A 17634-nucleotide genomic window follows, 5' to 3' on the forward strand; every position below is an offset into this window, starting at 1 on the left:
TTGGAATCAGGGCTTTTCCATCACAGGATATATAGCCACAGTTCAAGGCAGAGAAGGTTTTGAATCAGGGCTTTTCCATCACACGATATATAGCCACAGTACTGGAATCAGGGCCTTTCCTTCACAGGATATATAGCCACAGTACAAGGCAGAGAAGGTTTGGAATCAGGGCGTTTCCTTCACACGATATATAGCCACAGTACTGGAATCAGGGCTTTTCCTTCACAGGATATATAGCCACAGTACAAGGCAGAGAAGGTTTGGAATCAGGGCTTTTCCTTCACACGATATATAGCCACAGTACTGGAATCAGGGCTTTTCCTTCACAGGATACATAGCCACCGTACAAGGCAGAGAAGGTTTGGAATCAGGGCTTTTCCATCACAGGATACATAGCCACAGTACAAGGCAGAGAAGGTTTGGAATCAGGGCTTTTCCATCACAGGATATATAGCCACAGTACAAGGCAGAGAAGGTTTGGAATCAGGGCTTTTCCATCACAGGATATATAGCCACAGTGCAAGGCAGAGAAGGTTTGGAATCAGGGCTTTTCCTTCACATGATATATAACCACAGTACAAGGCAGTGGAGGTTTGTAATCAGGGTTTTTCCATCACACGATATATAGCCACAGTACTGGAATCAGGGCTTTTCCTTCACAGGATATATAGCCACAGTACAAGGCAGTGGAGGTTTGTAATCAGGGCTTTTCCATCACACGGTACTGGAATCAGGGCTTTTCCTTCACAGGATATATAGCCACAGTACAAGGCAGAGAAGGTTTGGAATCAGGGCTTTTCCATCACAGGATATATAACCACAGTACTGGAATCAGGGCTTTTCCTTCACACGATATATAGCCACAGTACAAGGCAGAGAAGGTTTGGAATCAGGGCTTTTCCTTCACAGGATATATAGCCACAGTACAAGGCAGAGAAGGTTTGGAATCAAGGCTTTCCCTTCCCCCAGGTGGACTGTCTCCAAGGCTGACGAGCACCATCTACCAGAAGTGACTGTTTTTTTTTTAAAGTCGCCAGTTACTCCCCTTTACCCCTTCTCCTTGTCAGTGGAAGTGGCTCCGCCATGTGAAGGCCAAGAACTGGGCTTTGACCTTGCAAAAACCAACAACAACAAACAAACAAACAAAAAAACACCATATTTTCCGACGTAATATCGTTCTACATTTTGTTTGTGTGAAAGGACGATATTTGTAGAATGCAACACATTTAGAATTACCTTTAATCGAATAGTTTTTGGTTTGGCCATTTATGCTCAAAATCTTATCTCAAAATATGACAGAGGCTATTTGAGACGTACGACTTGAGAGCATTTTTTGTAGAGCAGTGAAAGCTTATCCTCACTGCCCCCCCCCCCCCTCCCCTCCGGTCCCCTCACCCCAGCCCACCCCTAACCCCCCCCCCTCCCCCACCCCCCACCGGCATAACAGCCTTTGGAAGCCAGCAAAGTCAGTGACATGTTTTAGCATCCGAAATTCAGGAACCTGTTCAAAAATTTTACCCGGCAACTTTTGTGTACGTATGAAACGATATTACCATTAGTAGATGTTGTAACCCATTTTCAGTGGATTCCGACTCTTATTTTGTAAGTTATTTTACTCAGTGCTGATGCAGATTCATTCACAAAGCTAACGTGCCACCATCTTGCTTTTTCCGTTTTGGTCCCACAAACCATGAAAGTGTAATCAGCAGGTGCGATATTTTAGGATGCTAAAATAGGACTTCGTGAGTCACTTCGTTGAAATGTACACAAAAGGCAGAGGGAGGGTGTGTGTGGGGGGGGGGGGGGGGGGGGGGGGGAGGGGGGGGGGGACTGGGGGACAGTGAAATCTGATGCCATACTGATGTAGCGTTTTCATCTATGTTTAGCAAGTGAAGGGGTTAAAGAGGACGGCGACTCCTGTAGACTGTGAAAGTTCTAAGAGGATTTGGTGTCCCTTGTGGAAACTTCCCCATTCCTCTGACCAGATGTCATCCACCTGTGACTGAGCTCTAGATTGGACGTTGATAAAAGGAATGGAAGCATGTGTGTGTGTGTGTGTGTGTGTGTGTGTGTGTGTGTGTGTGTGTTGATGATAGATAGGCGGTCATCAACCCCGTGTCCTCGAATGCTGACGTGTGAAGAAACACAGGGTGTGTGGAACAGTGATACTGATAATACTGATACTGATAATGATGATGATATTGATACTGATAATGATGATGATTCAGATACTGATAATGATGATGATAATGACGCTTCTGCTACCACCACCACTACTACGATTACTTATAATAATGATAACGATAATCAAAATGAAAATGATAATGACGCTACTACGACTACTGCTACTGCTGCTGCTGCTGGTACTACTACTACTACTACTGCTGCTGCTGCTTCTGTCACTGCTGCTACTCCTCCTCCTTCTACTACGACTACTACTACTACGTTTTTCAACTCGTGTCAGACACAATACTCACAGCATGAAAATGCTTGTCATCATCTCTTCTGTCAATGTCCAGAACTGTTTCTATACGATAGTCAATAACCTCCAGTGAGGTTTAACCCCCTAACTGCAGAGCCGTAGTAAAATACCGAGCTGTGGCACCAGCTTTTGTGGTGAGTAATGGGTGGATGTCCGATCTCCCGGGTCAACACATGTGCAGACCTGCCAGTGTCTGAATCCCCCGGGTCCCCTTCGTCTGTACACAACAGACGAATAGTTAAAGCGTTGGACTTTCAATCTGAGGGTCACGGGTTCAAATCTCGGTTACGGCGCCTGGTGGGTAAAGGGTGGATATTTGTCCGATCTCCCAGGTCAACACATGTGCAGACCTGCGAGTACCTGAACCCCCTTCGAGTGTATATACGCACACAGAAGATTAAATACGCACGATTCAATTCAATTCAAAATTCAATTCTATTCAAAAACACTTTATTAATCCACATGGATATTAACGTGTGCAATCACAAAAGGATCCCGTAATCCATACCAAGCATGCACACCCCCGAAAGCGGAGTATGGCTTCCCATATGGCTGGGTAAATAAGCAAAACGGTCATACACGTAAAATATTACATGCCTGTCTGAGTATATACGTGTGTGTGCCTGAAATCTGATTGAATGACACAGGAAACGAATGATGATCGCCCAATGGCAGCCTTCAGTCGGGTCTACCCAGGTAGGCAGCCTGTTGTGTAAATGACCCCGTGTTTGTAGAGCGCTTAGAGCTTGGTCTCCGACCGAGGATAGGCGCTATGTAAGTGTTAATGTCAAATCAAATCAAAGTGATACAGTCCGAAGTGGGAGAAGTGCAGGTAAAGAATGATGACTGACATCCTGACCTGATACCTTAACCCCATCTCCGCGGGGTGATAACCTTCACAGATCAGTACACGTGACAGCAGCAGCAGCAGTGAAGTGGTTAATGTTTGTGGAGTGGGTGGTGATGGTGACCCCGATTCGTCTGTTCCCAGTTCGCCAGTGTTCCCAGTTCGCCAGGTGTTCCCAGTTCGCCAGGTGTTCCCAGTTCGCCAGTGTTCCCAGTGTTCCCAGTTCGCCAGGTGTTCCCAGTTCGCCAGTGTTCCCAGTGTTCCCAGTTCGCCAGGTGTTCCCAGTTCGCCAGTGTTCCCAGTGTTCCCAGTTCGCCAGGTGTTCCCAGTTCGCCTGTGTTCCCAGTGTTCCCAGTTCTCCAGTGTTCCCAGTTCGCCTGTGTTCCCAGTGTTCCCAGTTCTCCAGTGTTCCCAGTTCGCCAGTGTTCCCAGTGTTCCCAGTTCTCCAGTGTTCCCAGTTCGCCTGTGTTCCCAGTGTTCCCAGTTCGCCAGTGTTCCCAGTGTTCCTAGTTCGCCAGGTGTTCCCAGTTCGCCAGTGTTCCCAGTGTTCCCAGTTCGCCAGGTGTTCCCAGTTCGCCAGTGTTCCCAGTTCGCCAGGGGTTCCCAGTTCGCCAGTGTTCCCAGTGTTTCCAGTTCACCAGTGTTCCCAGTTCGCCAGTGTTCCCAGTGTTCCTAGTTCGCCAGGTGTTTCCAGTTCGCCAGAGTTCCCAGTTCGCCAGTGTTCGCAGTTCACCAGTGTTCTCAATTGCTCCGTGTTCCCAGTTCGCCAGTGTTCTCAGTTTGCCGGGTGTTTCCAGTTCGCCAGTGTTCCCAATGTTCCCAGTTCGCCAGTGTACCCAGTTCGCCTGTGTTCCCAGTGTTCCCAGTTCGCCAGGTGTTCCCAGTTCGCCAGTGTTCCCAGTGTTTCCAGTTCGCCAGGTGTTCCCAGTTCGCCAGTGTTCCCAGTTGTTCAGTGTGTGTGCGAGCTTGGTCTTTAGCTGAACTGTATCATAATTCGCTGGGAGATCCTGCTGTGGAAGCTCTCACGTGTAGTTCGTCCTGTCTCAAGACCCGGCAGAGATTTACAAGTGTTCATAGAAGCCTAAACATTAGTGTGTGTGCATAGTTGCATGTTTAGGGAGAGAGAGAGACACAGAGAGAGAGAGAGAGAGAGAGAGAGAGAGAGAGACGCTTGACGTTTGACGCTTTGATATTTTATTGTCATTATCTGCATAGGTCTATTGACAAGGGGGTGATAGGGTTAATTCTTATATCACCACAAATACCATACCACACTCTGCTTAATCCATCAAAACAAAACAAAACATGCAAACAAAGAAAAACAAAACAGCTTTTATCGAAATACAATATCCTTACAATAGAGATAGAGAGAGAGAGAGAGAGAGAGAGAGAGAGAGAGACAGAGACAGAGAGACAGAGAGAGAGAGAGAGAGAGAGAGAGAGAGAGAATGAATGAATGAATGAATGAATCTTTATTTTCCAGCCGTGGAGATATCAGCACACTGGCCGACTTAAAAATCTGTGGTTTGTTCTAGAAGACACACAAAACACAGACACATATAAATGTAGTCATAATACATGTATACATGTATAAGGATAACGCATCTTCAAACTGAGGAGCTTCAAATCACACACACACACACACACACACACACACACACACACACACACACACACCGTGCTAAGAATACTTAAATAACTTATCCCAAATAAAGTAAACCTCGGGAAGCTCAAAGTCACCACAGGGGAGGGGAGCGGACTAAATTCTAAGGCTGCAACAGAAGGGGGTGGAAGAAAAAAAAGAAAAAAAAAAAGAAAAGAAAAAAAAAGGTGTCCCAGTCGCAGCAGTGACTGCAGACGACGGGGCCAGGCAACGTGGATAGATATCATTTCATTGTCGTAAAGAGAGCGAAAGCTGAGAGCGGGGCCCTGTTTTGTTCTGGGATCCCGGGGCTTGTGAACGTGTGAGGGGAACAAAGCCACAGGAGACATTCCGACACCCGATCGGTAACCGTGATAGCTACACACACACACACACACACACACACACACACACACGTTTTACTGGGTCGCCGTCGCTGTTCAGTTAGTTCGTGCCCGTGAAGAATAAATAAAAGACATTAAATTGAAACAAAACAGAAGAGGTGGCTACGGCATAATTCAACGTTTTTAGAATGAACTTTTGGTGATTTTCCATACAAAATGTACAAACTGCGAAATGTAGAAACTTGTACTTATTGCCGTTTTTTTTTAATTTAAAAAAATTTTTTTTTAATTTTGTTTTGTTTTTCTGTTTACTTCAGTTTATGTTGTGTTACCCACCCAATGGAAGAGATCATATCTAGGCTGACTGTTCGTCAAAAATAATGAATTTTTTTAACCTTATAACAGAGCAAAATAATTTTTTTTAAATAAATATATATATATCATATGAAATGTATTGTAAATCAACAATTGGGTAATACAGACTCAGGAAATTTCAAGTTATGCACACTGTTTTCTCATTGTATCTGTTCAACGAACTAATGAATGGATAGTGAATAAATGAAGAAACAATTTGATAGATGAATAAATAAATCGATAAAATATGTGGATAAATCAATCAGTCAATCAGCCAACGAACTAAAGGCAACAACACCACACTCTTTTGTCGTTTTGTTTTGTGCAGTTTGGCCTCAACATACAGTGCACACTTCAACATGCATTATGTAATAACCCCAGTCACTCACTTTAGAAATATATATTTGTTTGTGCAGTTTTACCTCAACATACAGTGCACACCTCAACATGCATTATGTAATCACCACATTCACTCACTTTAGAAACATATGTTTAATGAATGGTCAATAATTATTAGATTGATCAATCAATCAATCATTTGATCAACGAATCAATGATTGATAGATTAATTAATCATTGAACGATTGATTGATGATTAATAATGATTATTAATTGATTATTTATTAATTAAATCAACCAGTCAATTAATCAATTAAATCAATGAATCAATTATTTATTGAATAAAAGTATCACTACATTTTTGTCGTTTCGTTTTTTATGTTCACTTTGATCTCAGCATTCACTAGTGCTCTACTTCACTACGCGTTATAATCACAATAATCCCAGTCATTCCATATAATTAATCACAGCATCGCGTACAACCTCATAACATTATTAATCACAGCATCGCGTACAACCTCGTAACATTTTTAATCACAGTATCGCGTACAACCTCGTAACATTATTGATCACAGCATCGCGTACAACCTCGTAACATTTTTAATCACAGTATCGCGTACAACCTCGTAACATTATTAATCACAGTATCGCGTACAGCCTCGTAACATTATTAATCACAGCATCGCGTACAACCTCGTAACATTATTAATCACAGTATCGCGTACAGCCTCGTAACATTATCAATCACAGCATCGCGTACAACCTCGTAACATTATTAATCACAGTATCGCGTACAACCTCGTAACATTATTAATCACAGCATCGCGTACAACCTCGTAACATTATTAATCACAGCATCGCGTACAACCTCGTAACATTATCAATCACAGCATCGCGTACAACCTCGTAACATTATTAATCATAGCATCGCGTACAACCTCGTAACATTATTAATCACAGCATCGCGTACAACCTCATAACATTATCAATCACAGCATCGCGTACAACCTCGTAACATTATTCGGGGGCCAACGCCATCCATACTGAATCAATATCTCTCGGTGTCCCTTTTGGGAGTTAAAAAACAATTACGGCAGTGAAGAGTGGTGTGGAGAGTATGTGTGTGGTCGAGGGCATGTGTATGTGTGTGTTGGGAGGGAGGGGGGGAGCGGAGGGGAGGGGGGGAGGAGAACACGGCGATGGGGTGGTGTGTGCACTGTGTGAATGTTCGTGAGTTGGGGCATGTATGTGTCTGTCCGTGTGCACTCAGAGAAAAAAAAAAAGTTGTGAAAAAAAAACCCGCTGTGACACCAGTGAGCGATGGTTGTGACAAAACGTGGATAATGTCTACATGTAACGCCAAGACACACAGGAACTGTTGAAAAAAACAACAACGACAACGACAATAACAATAACAACAACAACAACAACACGCGCGCACACGCACACACATACACACACACAACAAAACAACAACAAACAAGCAAATAAACAAACAAATAAAATTTTTAAAAAACCCAACAGACTTGTCAACCCACGGACAACACTGACACTGACGAATGTTGTGAAGCAGAGATAGCGGAAATACAGACGTTCGTTTGCACGTCCATTATTATTATTATTATTATTATTATTATTAATGTGCAGTATAGTAGGCTATATTTATAATTATATTCAAATAATGTTTCTTAATTCTTTCTGTTTTTGCATTAAGAATACTAGTTATTACCTGCAGTGTGTAGATGTATGTATGAAACTATGTATGTGATATTTTTTACATTTGTATCTTCGTAATATTCGTAAAAGCTGTTGTTGACTTTTACAGTTATGGTCCCCATGTTGTTTACTTGTCTATGTTGTGATAATGCACCTGACCAAATTTCTCCAGTTGGAGATAATAAAGTTATTCTTATCTTATCTTATCTTATTATCGCAGCCAGGACTTGTAGCTCTACAGGAACAGTCGGGGGTTTAATTAAAACGTCGACAACACCTTCCTCGGGGAATTAACAAAGAATGAGGCCAGGAGATGAAATGATTAACAAATAGTAAAGAGTGCTAACTCTCTCCATTCACAAGGTACACAACGTCAAGTCAGTGCTGCTTACCCTACCGATTCACTAACACACCGGTAAATAAAAGGTACATTGGAACAAACCCAGACACTTCCTCAAAACAAAAAAAAAGAAGCGCCGGGCCTGTCCTTACACCGATCATCTGACATGTGCACACATCACCAAAGACAGAAGAAATGTGCAAACACAAAATTAATTAGCTTTTATTTAAGACTGGCATAGCCTCTTTGATCCTGAACAAGCCACACAGAACACAAGAACACGTGAACAATACAGAACAAACACATGGTTGCCTCGGTGGTTTTTCAACTGGAAATTAACAAAGAATGAGGCCAGAAGATGAAATGATTAACAAATAGTAAAGCGTGGTAACTCTCTCCATTCACAAGGTACACAACTTCAAGTCAGTGCTGCTTACGCTACCTTCTTCTTCATCTTCTTCTGCGTTCGTGGGCTTCAACTCCCACGTTCACTCGTATGCACACGAGTGGGTTTTTTACGTGTATGACCGTTTTTACCCCGCCATGTAGGCAGCCATACTCCGCTTTCGGGGGTGTGCATGCTGGGTATGTTCTTGTTTCCATAACCCACCGAACGCTGACATGGATTACAGGATCTTTAACGTGCGTATTTGATCTTATGCTTGCGTATACACACGAAGGGGGTTCAGGCACTGGCAGGTCTGCACATATGTTGACCTGGGAGATCGTAAAAATCTCCACCATTTACCTACCAGGCGCCGTCAACGTGATTCGAACCTGGGACCCTCAGATCGAAAGTCCAACGCTTTAACCATTCGGCTGTGGCGCCCGTCGCTTACGCTACCGATTCAGCTAGCACACAGGTAAGTAAAAGGTACATTGTGTGCACATGTTTCATTCTCTTTTGATCCCTGTCTTTCAGTCTCTGTCTGTCTCTTCCCACCTCTTTCTCTTGCTCGCTCACTCACTGTCTTCTTACTTCCTCCTCCCTCTCTCTGTACCCCCCCCCCCCCCCTTCTCTCTCTCGCTCTCTGACTCTCACAAGGGCCCACTCTGATCTAAACCGTGGACAATTAAACCTGTCACTCAACACTATCACTACCACACAATCCCCGCCCCCTCGTATCCCCTTTCCAGCCCCCAATAACCCCACTCCCACCCACCCCCACCCCCCACACACACACACCAGCCCACCCCCTTCGGCCACGAGCAAGCCCCAAAGACCACGTGACATATCGCTCACTCATTTGCATACGCTCGTGCCGTCACGTGAGCTTCTAAAAGGCTGGGGGAACACAGCTGTGCTGAAGTGGGGTTTTTTGTTTTGTTTGTTCGTTTGTTTGTTTTTTGGTCTTTTTTGTAACACCGTGGGCTGCAGACTGAAGGAGCCAGCATTGTAACAAGTGCGTGATGGCATCTGTTGTGCAAGCTGATGATGGGGGTATCGTCATCATGTGAACAGGAAGACCACGTCCTGGCAGGGAGACCGAATGGCAACCAAACTATTCAGTCAACCCATGGACAATTACTGACAGAACACACACTATTTTGTTAGTCTCCAATAAGAGAGAGAGAGGGGGGGGGAGAGGGAAGGAGAGAGGGGGGGAGAGAGGGAGAGAAAGGCATAGAGAGAGAGGGAGAGAGAGAGAGGGGAGAGAGAGAGAGAGACACATAGAAAGAGAGGGATATATATGTATGTATATATATATTAAGGAGAGAGAGAGAGAAAGAGACAGAGAGAGATGGAGGGAGAGATAAAGACACAGAGAGAGAGATGGAGGGAGGGAGAGAGATATGAGAGACAGACAGTGATGGAGGGAGAGAGATAAGAGAGACAGACAGTGATGGAGGGACAGAGGAAAGAGAGACAGACAGTGATGGAGGGAGAGAGAAAAGAGAGACAGACAGTGATGGAGAGAGAGACAGACAGACAGTGATGGAGAGAGAGACAGACAGACAGTGATGGAGGGAGAGAGGAAAGAGAGACAGACAGTGATGGAGGGAGAGAGGAAAGAGAGACAGACAGTGATGGAGGGAGAGAGGAAAGTGAGACAGACAGTGATGGAGAGAGAGGAAAGAGAGACAGACAGTGATGGAGGGAGAGAGGAAAGAGAGACAGACAGTGATGGAGGGAGAGAGGAAAGAGAGACAGACAGTGATGGAGGGAGAGAGAGACAGACAGTGATGGAGGGAGAGAGGACAGAGAGACAGACAGTGATGGAGGGAGAGAGGAAAGAGAGACAGACAGTGATGGAGGGAGAGAGGAAAGAGAGACAGACAGTGATGGAGGGAGAGAGGAAAGAGAAACAGACAGTGATGGAGAGAGGAAAGTGAGACAGACAGTGATGGAGGTAGAGAGGAAAGAGAAACAGACAGTGATGGAGAGAGGAAAGAGAGACAGACAGTGATGGAGGGAGAGAGGAAAGAGAGATAGACAGAGAGGGAAGAGAGAGAGAGAGAGAGAGAGAGAGAGAGATAAACAGAGAATGGGAGCAGGGGAATGCAGGGGGGTTGAGGAGGTGGGGGGCGTTGGGGGGGGGGGAGTGGACAGAAGAACAGAGAGACAGACAGAGAGACAGAAAACAAACAAACCAAGAGGCGTGCATGAAACATGCACACACAGTACAGAGCTCTTTTATTTCAACGTACAAGTGATGACACATAATAACAACAGCAGCAGCAGCAACAACAACAACGATATACGGCACGTTGAAACAGCCACACACTCGCCCATCGGCAAAGCGTTACGACTCGCGTGCAATCGATAACCCCCCCCATCATTATAACAGCTGTCGGCAACATCAAAGGCCCGGCCAAAACGGGGAGTGTTGAGGACAGGAGAGGTGTGTGGAGGTTTAGGTAGGTCCCCAGTGGGCAAATCACCCTCCACCCTCCCAGTACCTGTGGAGTGCGGTTCAACGACCGACCATCAAACAACCCAAGTTGATCAGAAGGGTTTGGGTCTTGGCTCGACGAAGGTTGTGTTGCAGGACGGGGTGAGTCCTACATGTCTGTCAGGATGGAAAGTCTGTCTGGCCGTTGGCAAGGGGGTGGCCCCGGGTGTCTGAAGTGGGGTGCAAAGTCCTGGCTGGGTGGCATGGTCGATCTTTTAGCAGTGCTCAGTGACGGGCGCAACAGCCGAGTGGTAAATTGTATCGTTGGACTTTCAATCTGAGGGTCCTGGGTTCGAATTCCGGTCACGGCGCCTGGTGGGTAAAAAGGGGTGGAGATTTTTTTCCCGATATCACAGGTCAACAGATGTGCAGAACTGCTAGTGCCTGATTCAACCCCCTTCTTGTTTATACGCACACAGAAGATCAAACACGCACATTAAAGATCCCGAAATCCATGTCTGCGTTTGGTGGGTTATGGAAACAAGAATATACTCCGTATACTCAGCACGCATATTCCCCTCCACACAAGGTGTCCCTGGTCAGTTGTTCCCCTCCACACAGGGTGTCCCTGGTCAGTTGTTCCCCTCCACACAGGGTGTCCCTGTCAGTTGTTCCCCTCCACACAAGGTGTCCCTGGTCAGTTGTTCCCCTCCACACAGGGTGTCCCTGGTCAGTTGTTCCCCTCCACACAAGGTGTCCCTGGTCAGTTGTTCCCCTCCACACAAGGTGTCCCTGGTCAGTTGTTCCCCTCCACACAGGGTGTCCCTGGTCAGTTGTTCCCCTCCACACAAGGTGTCCCTGGTCAGTTGTTCCCCTCCACTCAGGGTGTCCCTGGTCAGTTGTTCCCCTCCACAAAAGGTGTCCCTGGTCAGTTGTTCCCCTCCACTCAGGGTGTCCCTGTCAGTTGTTCCCCTCCACACAAGGTGTCCCTGGTCAGTTGTTCCCTTCCACACAAGGTGTCCCTGGTCAGTTGTTCCCCTCCACACAGGGTGTCCCTGGTCAGTTGTTCCCCTCCACACAAGGTGTCCCTGGTCAGTTGTTCCCCTCCACACAAGGTGTCCCTGGTCAGTTGTTCCCCTCCACACAGGGTGTCCCTGGTCAGTTGTTCCCCTCCACACAAGGTGTCCCTGGTCAGTTGTTCCCCTCCATACATGGTGTCCCTGTCTACCGTGACGTCACGTGAGCACCGTATTAAGGACTGCCCGACCTGACGTCACCTGAATGATGATGACGACAGCAGAGGGTCAGACTTTCAGACACAAAGGACGAATCTACTTTCGGTCTGCACTCTCCTGTCTGACCCGTCCACCGTACTGACTGACTGGGCCGTTTTGTTATTGAGCGGTCTGTTGATTTAACTCACTCAGGACAACCAGTCACTTTTCTCCCTTCCTTCCCCTCTTCCCGGCCCCTCCCCTCCCCCACCCCACCCCTCCTTCACCCTTTACTGAGAGAATCCCACCTGATGTCCAGTGGAAGTCAGAACGGCCCAGCCCGTCACTTTCATCGTTATATAAAAAAAAAAAAATGCGGTTTTCTTCGTTCTCACCCACCTCTTCAACGTGAGAGCCTAAACCAATGATGCCGGAAGCGGTAAAAACCCTGTCAACGTCGCTTCTTTTGTCGCTCGTACGGAAAGAGTTAATAACCTGTAAGGGAACGTGGGTGTTTGGGGGTTTATCGGTACAGAGGACAGGATACTTTTTTCCGGATTTTTTTTTTTTTTGTCCATGTTTATGGGCCTGAAACTGTAATTCAAGTTCTTTCCTTGTTTCCATCATTTCAGCATGAAAATAAACCTAAGATAAATGATTCGTGATGATCAAAATAAATGGACAGATAATACAAGCAAGCAAATCAACAAACTTATAAATGAATCTGAAAAGAATAATCCTCGTAACTGTTTGACTCGAGCTTTTATGTAAATAAATGACGTGACATGTCAGAAAACACTGCTGGGAAACACACACACACACACACACACACACACACACACACACACACACACACACACACAGCCTCTCTCTCACTCCCTTTTTCACACACATACACATTCTCTCTCTCTCTCTCTGTCTCTCTCTCTCTCTCTCTGTCTCTCTCTCTCTCTATATATATATATATATCATATATATATATATATGTGTGTGTGTGTGTGTGTGTCGGGAGGGGGGAGGGGGGGAAAGGGAATAACTCTATGCCCCAGAAGAACGTGGCAAGCAAAGCCGAAGTCCCCGTGAGGCAGGTCTCCCCACCCCTCTCTCCATTCTCCCCCCTCTCCCTCCTCCATATCCCCTGACTATAGTCCCGATGACAACTTTCCACCCATCCTCCCCCACCCAACCACCTTTCCTGTTACGCATATTTGATAGAATTTATATATAAATGTGTGTGGGTGTGTGTGGGTGTGGGTGTGTGTGTTGAATTCAAGCGGATGTATGTTAAAAAAATTAATGGCATCACAGATGACAGATCACAGACTGTTTATTGGCAAATAATAAAACGACAGGATCTTTGTTGTATTGTAGCTCCAAGCATACAACCACACAACAAAGACAACATACACTGTGTTGTTCAGATATTTGAATTCTTCATCCGAAAACGGAGTATGGCTGCCTACATGGCGGAGGTAAAAACGGTTATACATGTAAAAGTCCACTCGTGTGTGTACGACTGAACGTGTGAGTTGCAGCTCACGAATGAAGAAGATGGTTTACATGTTCCTCGATCTAAGCTCAGAATAGCAAATCTTTCTACTGATAAAAAATCTGTTTCTCTTTTCAGCACACACACACACTCACACACACACACACACACACACACACACACACACACACCCCTTTTTTGTTTTAATATACATCAGTAATATGTCGAGTAATTGAATGAAAACGGGAACTTAGGGCGGAAATAATCTCATTATAGTATTCGAAAATTGCTTCTATCAAGGCTGTTCTGTTGGGATATTCAGTGACGTGCGTGCATTGTGGTGACTGAAAAGAAAAGAGAGAGATAGAGATTAAAAACTCAAATGTGTGTGTGTGTGTGTGTGTGTGTGTGTGTGTGTGTGTGTGTGTGTGTGTGTGTGTGTGAGAGGTGTGGGGGCGGGGGCTGGGAGGTAGATATTGGAATAGAGTAGAAGAAAAATTAAGAGCATATCTATTCATGCTTTTTTTTTCTTCTTCTTTAAAAAAAAAAAGTTGTTTGTCAAAGTCATCAACACTTCCTGTTTGTTGTTTCTTAACAATAAAATCGGCAGACATAAAAAAAGAAAAGAAAAAAGAAAAACCGACTCCTATAGAATACATAGCCAACATGCATAGTCACATCCAATCATACAGCTGTCCATTTTGTTGAGGGGAAAATGGCGGTGTCCATTTCATTCCATTGTCTGATGTTCAAAAAAGATCGATTTTTTCCACGATTTACACGTGAAAGTCTGCCAGTGACCACACATATCCAACTGTCTGTTCCATGTATCATAGAGATGCTATCAATCCAACCAGAAGTGCTGTCCCTTTATGTCGCTGTGCTTCTGTGGCTCAGAAGGTACCACCACCATCAACAACCATTTCACCATTTTACAGCTAAGGTACCACCATCATCAACAACCATTTCACCATTTTACAGCTAAGGTACCACCACCATAAACAACCATTTTACAGCTAAGGTACCACCACCATAAACAACCATTTTACAGCTAAGGTACCACCACCATAAACAAACATTTCATCATTTCAGGGCTAAGGTACCACCACCATCATCATCAACCATTTCACCATTTCAGGGCTAAGGTACCACCACCATTATCAACAACCATTTGACCATTTCACAGCTAAGGTACCACCACCATTATCAACAACCATTTGACCATTTCACAGCTAAGGTACCACCACCATCAACAAACATTTCATTATTCCACAGCTAAGGTACCACCACCATCATCAACAACCATTTGACCATTTCACAGCTAAGGTACCACCACCATCATCATCAACCATTTCACCATTTCACAGCTAAGGTACCACCACCATCATCAACAACCATTTCACTATTTCAGGGCTAAGGTACCACCACCATTATCAACAACCATTTCACCATTTCACAGCTAAGGTACCACCACCATCATCATCAACCATTTGACCATTTCAGGGCTAAGGTACCACCACCATCATCATCAACCATTTCAACATTTCACAGGTAAGGTACCACCGCCATTATCAACAACCATTTCACCATTTCACAGCTAAGGTACCACCACCATCATCAACAACCATTTGACCATTTCACAGCTAAGGTACCACCACCATCATCATCAACCATTTCACCATTTCAGGGCTAAGGTACCACCACCATCATCATCAACCATTTCACCATTTCAGGGCTAAGGTACCACCACCATCATCATCAACCATTTCACCATTTCACAGCTAAGGTACCACCACTATCAACAACCATTTCACAGCTAAGGTACCACCATCATCATCAACCGTTTGACCATTTCACAGCTAAGCGTTACAGTGTCAAGATTAATTCACACCAGAAAACGGTGTGTGGCTGCCTCCATAGCGAGGTGAAAACAGTCACGCACATCAAAGTCCATTCGCATGTCCATGTATACCAGTGGACATGGGAGACACAGCCCACGAACGTAGAAGGGGTAGGAGATCAGTTTGACATTGTTGTTTATGGTCCAGCCGACCGCACGGGGCCATATCAGGACTACTCGAATAAATAAAGATTTCAACCGCGTAGTAAAAAAAACAACAACATAATAATAAAAAGACAAAAAGCATAACAACACAGTTAATGACATGTCATCCTTGACATGTCATCGAAGGGCAGGCCGTGCTGAAATCGTCAACCCTTCCGCTTCATTCATCATCCTATGGCAAGATCAAAATCACATAGATTAAAAGTGGCAGCTGGAGCGATTTTGTACGCTACTTAAAAGGTATTGATGGAAGTGAAGTAACCGAGCAAAACATTTCAAAAAAGCTCACCATGGCTTAGAACTATGTTGACTGATTCTGCATGTAAAATGCCCGTGTACAGCTCAACACAAAATATAACATTACACAAGGTGTATTTTCTTTTCTTCGTGAAAAAATAAATAAAATAAAACATCCACTTTTTTTCTGTGTGTGTGTGTGTGTGTGTGTGTGTGTGTGTGTGTGTGTGTGTGTGTGTGTGTTGTGTGTGTGTGTGTGTGTGTGTGTGTGTGTGTGTGTGTGTGTGATCGTATGTATGTGTTGTGGCTTCACGTATGTTTTGATTTGGTCTGTGTACGTAAGCGACCAATAGCAAAAGAAAAACCCATCTTTGCACATCACATCAATGAATGTGTAACGATGCGGTACATAGATGACCTCACTGTGTCAGAATTGTGAACCCAAAGATGGGATCAAAAAGAGTTTTGAAAGAAAGAGAAAAAAGAATCCAATCCAAGAATATATCACGATAAAACAACAACAACTGGTGCTTTACAACCTGACCTGTGGATTCCATTTATCATCATGTCATCACATAAGGTAACAGTCACACAGCAGCACTGAAAGATGAACCGGAAATTCTGTTAATTCTAAAGAAGGCCCTGTTAGATTCTCTGACGAATGGGATGATAAGTGTGTTTGCTCGATGTTAAGTAAGACGTAAAGAAGAGGAAAAATGCTGGCGAAAAGTTAAAGTTCTCACAGCCTTTTATGATGACCGGAACCGTGATAAGAAACTGTAGGGAGAGCTGGACAGTACAAGGTTTTCAGAGAAGAAGCCCCCCTCAGTCAAGTGTTTCGGCCCTCAACTCCTTACACTCTAACGGGGCCGGGCCGCACCCAGGTCATGACTCCTAGATGCCCTTGCATTGCTGCCTTTACTTTTCTTTTTTTTTTCCTGGTCCTCAGCAAGTTCGAACCCGCGCCTCCAGGGTGGTCGCCACTTCAGAACTGAGTCACCTTTTCTGGCAGACGTTTTAACTACTGAGCCATCGTACGCCTAGTTTGAGTAGGGAAATTCCTCCTCGACCAGAACCAGCTGGAACTCTTTTCTGCTGCTTCTGCCATTGCCTTGAGAGCCCGTGTCCTCTCTCTGCCAGAAATGGACAGTGTATCTAAGGCTGGGCAAGGACTGCCGGGGACCAGTCCTCTCCTTCCGCCCTTCAATCCTTCCCCAACCGGCCAGGTAACCAGTCACACCTGGGTGGAGTCAGTTCAGTTCAGTTCAGTCACTGAAGGAGGTGTCACTGCGTTCGATCAAATCCATATACGCTGCACCACATCTGCTGGGCAGATGCCTGACCAACAGCCGGAACCCAAGGCGCTTGGAGTGAGGAAGATCGGAGCGAAGAGCCTTTCCACAGGTCAGAACTCTGTGGCGACACGGGGCTTGGAGCCCTGTCACCAAAAGAAAGTTGTTTTTTAGCCACAGATGAAGAGATTTGCTGAAGCTATTATTTTTTTAGTTCAATCTGAAGAAGAAATAGCAAAACCAAGCATAATCTTCTCGTTTAAAAAAAAAAAACACCGACAAAACAAAAAAAAAACACAACAAAAAAACAACAACAACACATAAAACAAGCTTTTGAGTCATGGATGAAGCGAACTGCGTATGCGTGTCGAGGCTGAGATCATATCCTTCGTCTACTTCCTCTCCCTTCCCCTCCCTTCCCCCCCGCCGCCCCCTCCTC

This window comes from Babylonia areolata, chromosome 14 (genome assembly GCF_041734735.1).
Source record: "Babylonia areolata isolate BAREFJ2019XMU chromosome 14, ASM4173473v1, whole genome shotgun sequence".
NCBI lineage: Eukaryota > Metazoa > Mollusca > Gastropoda > Neogastropoda > Buccinidae > Babylonia > Babylonia areolata.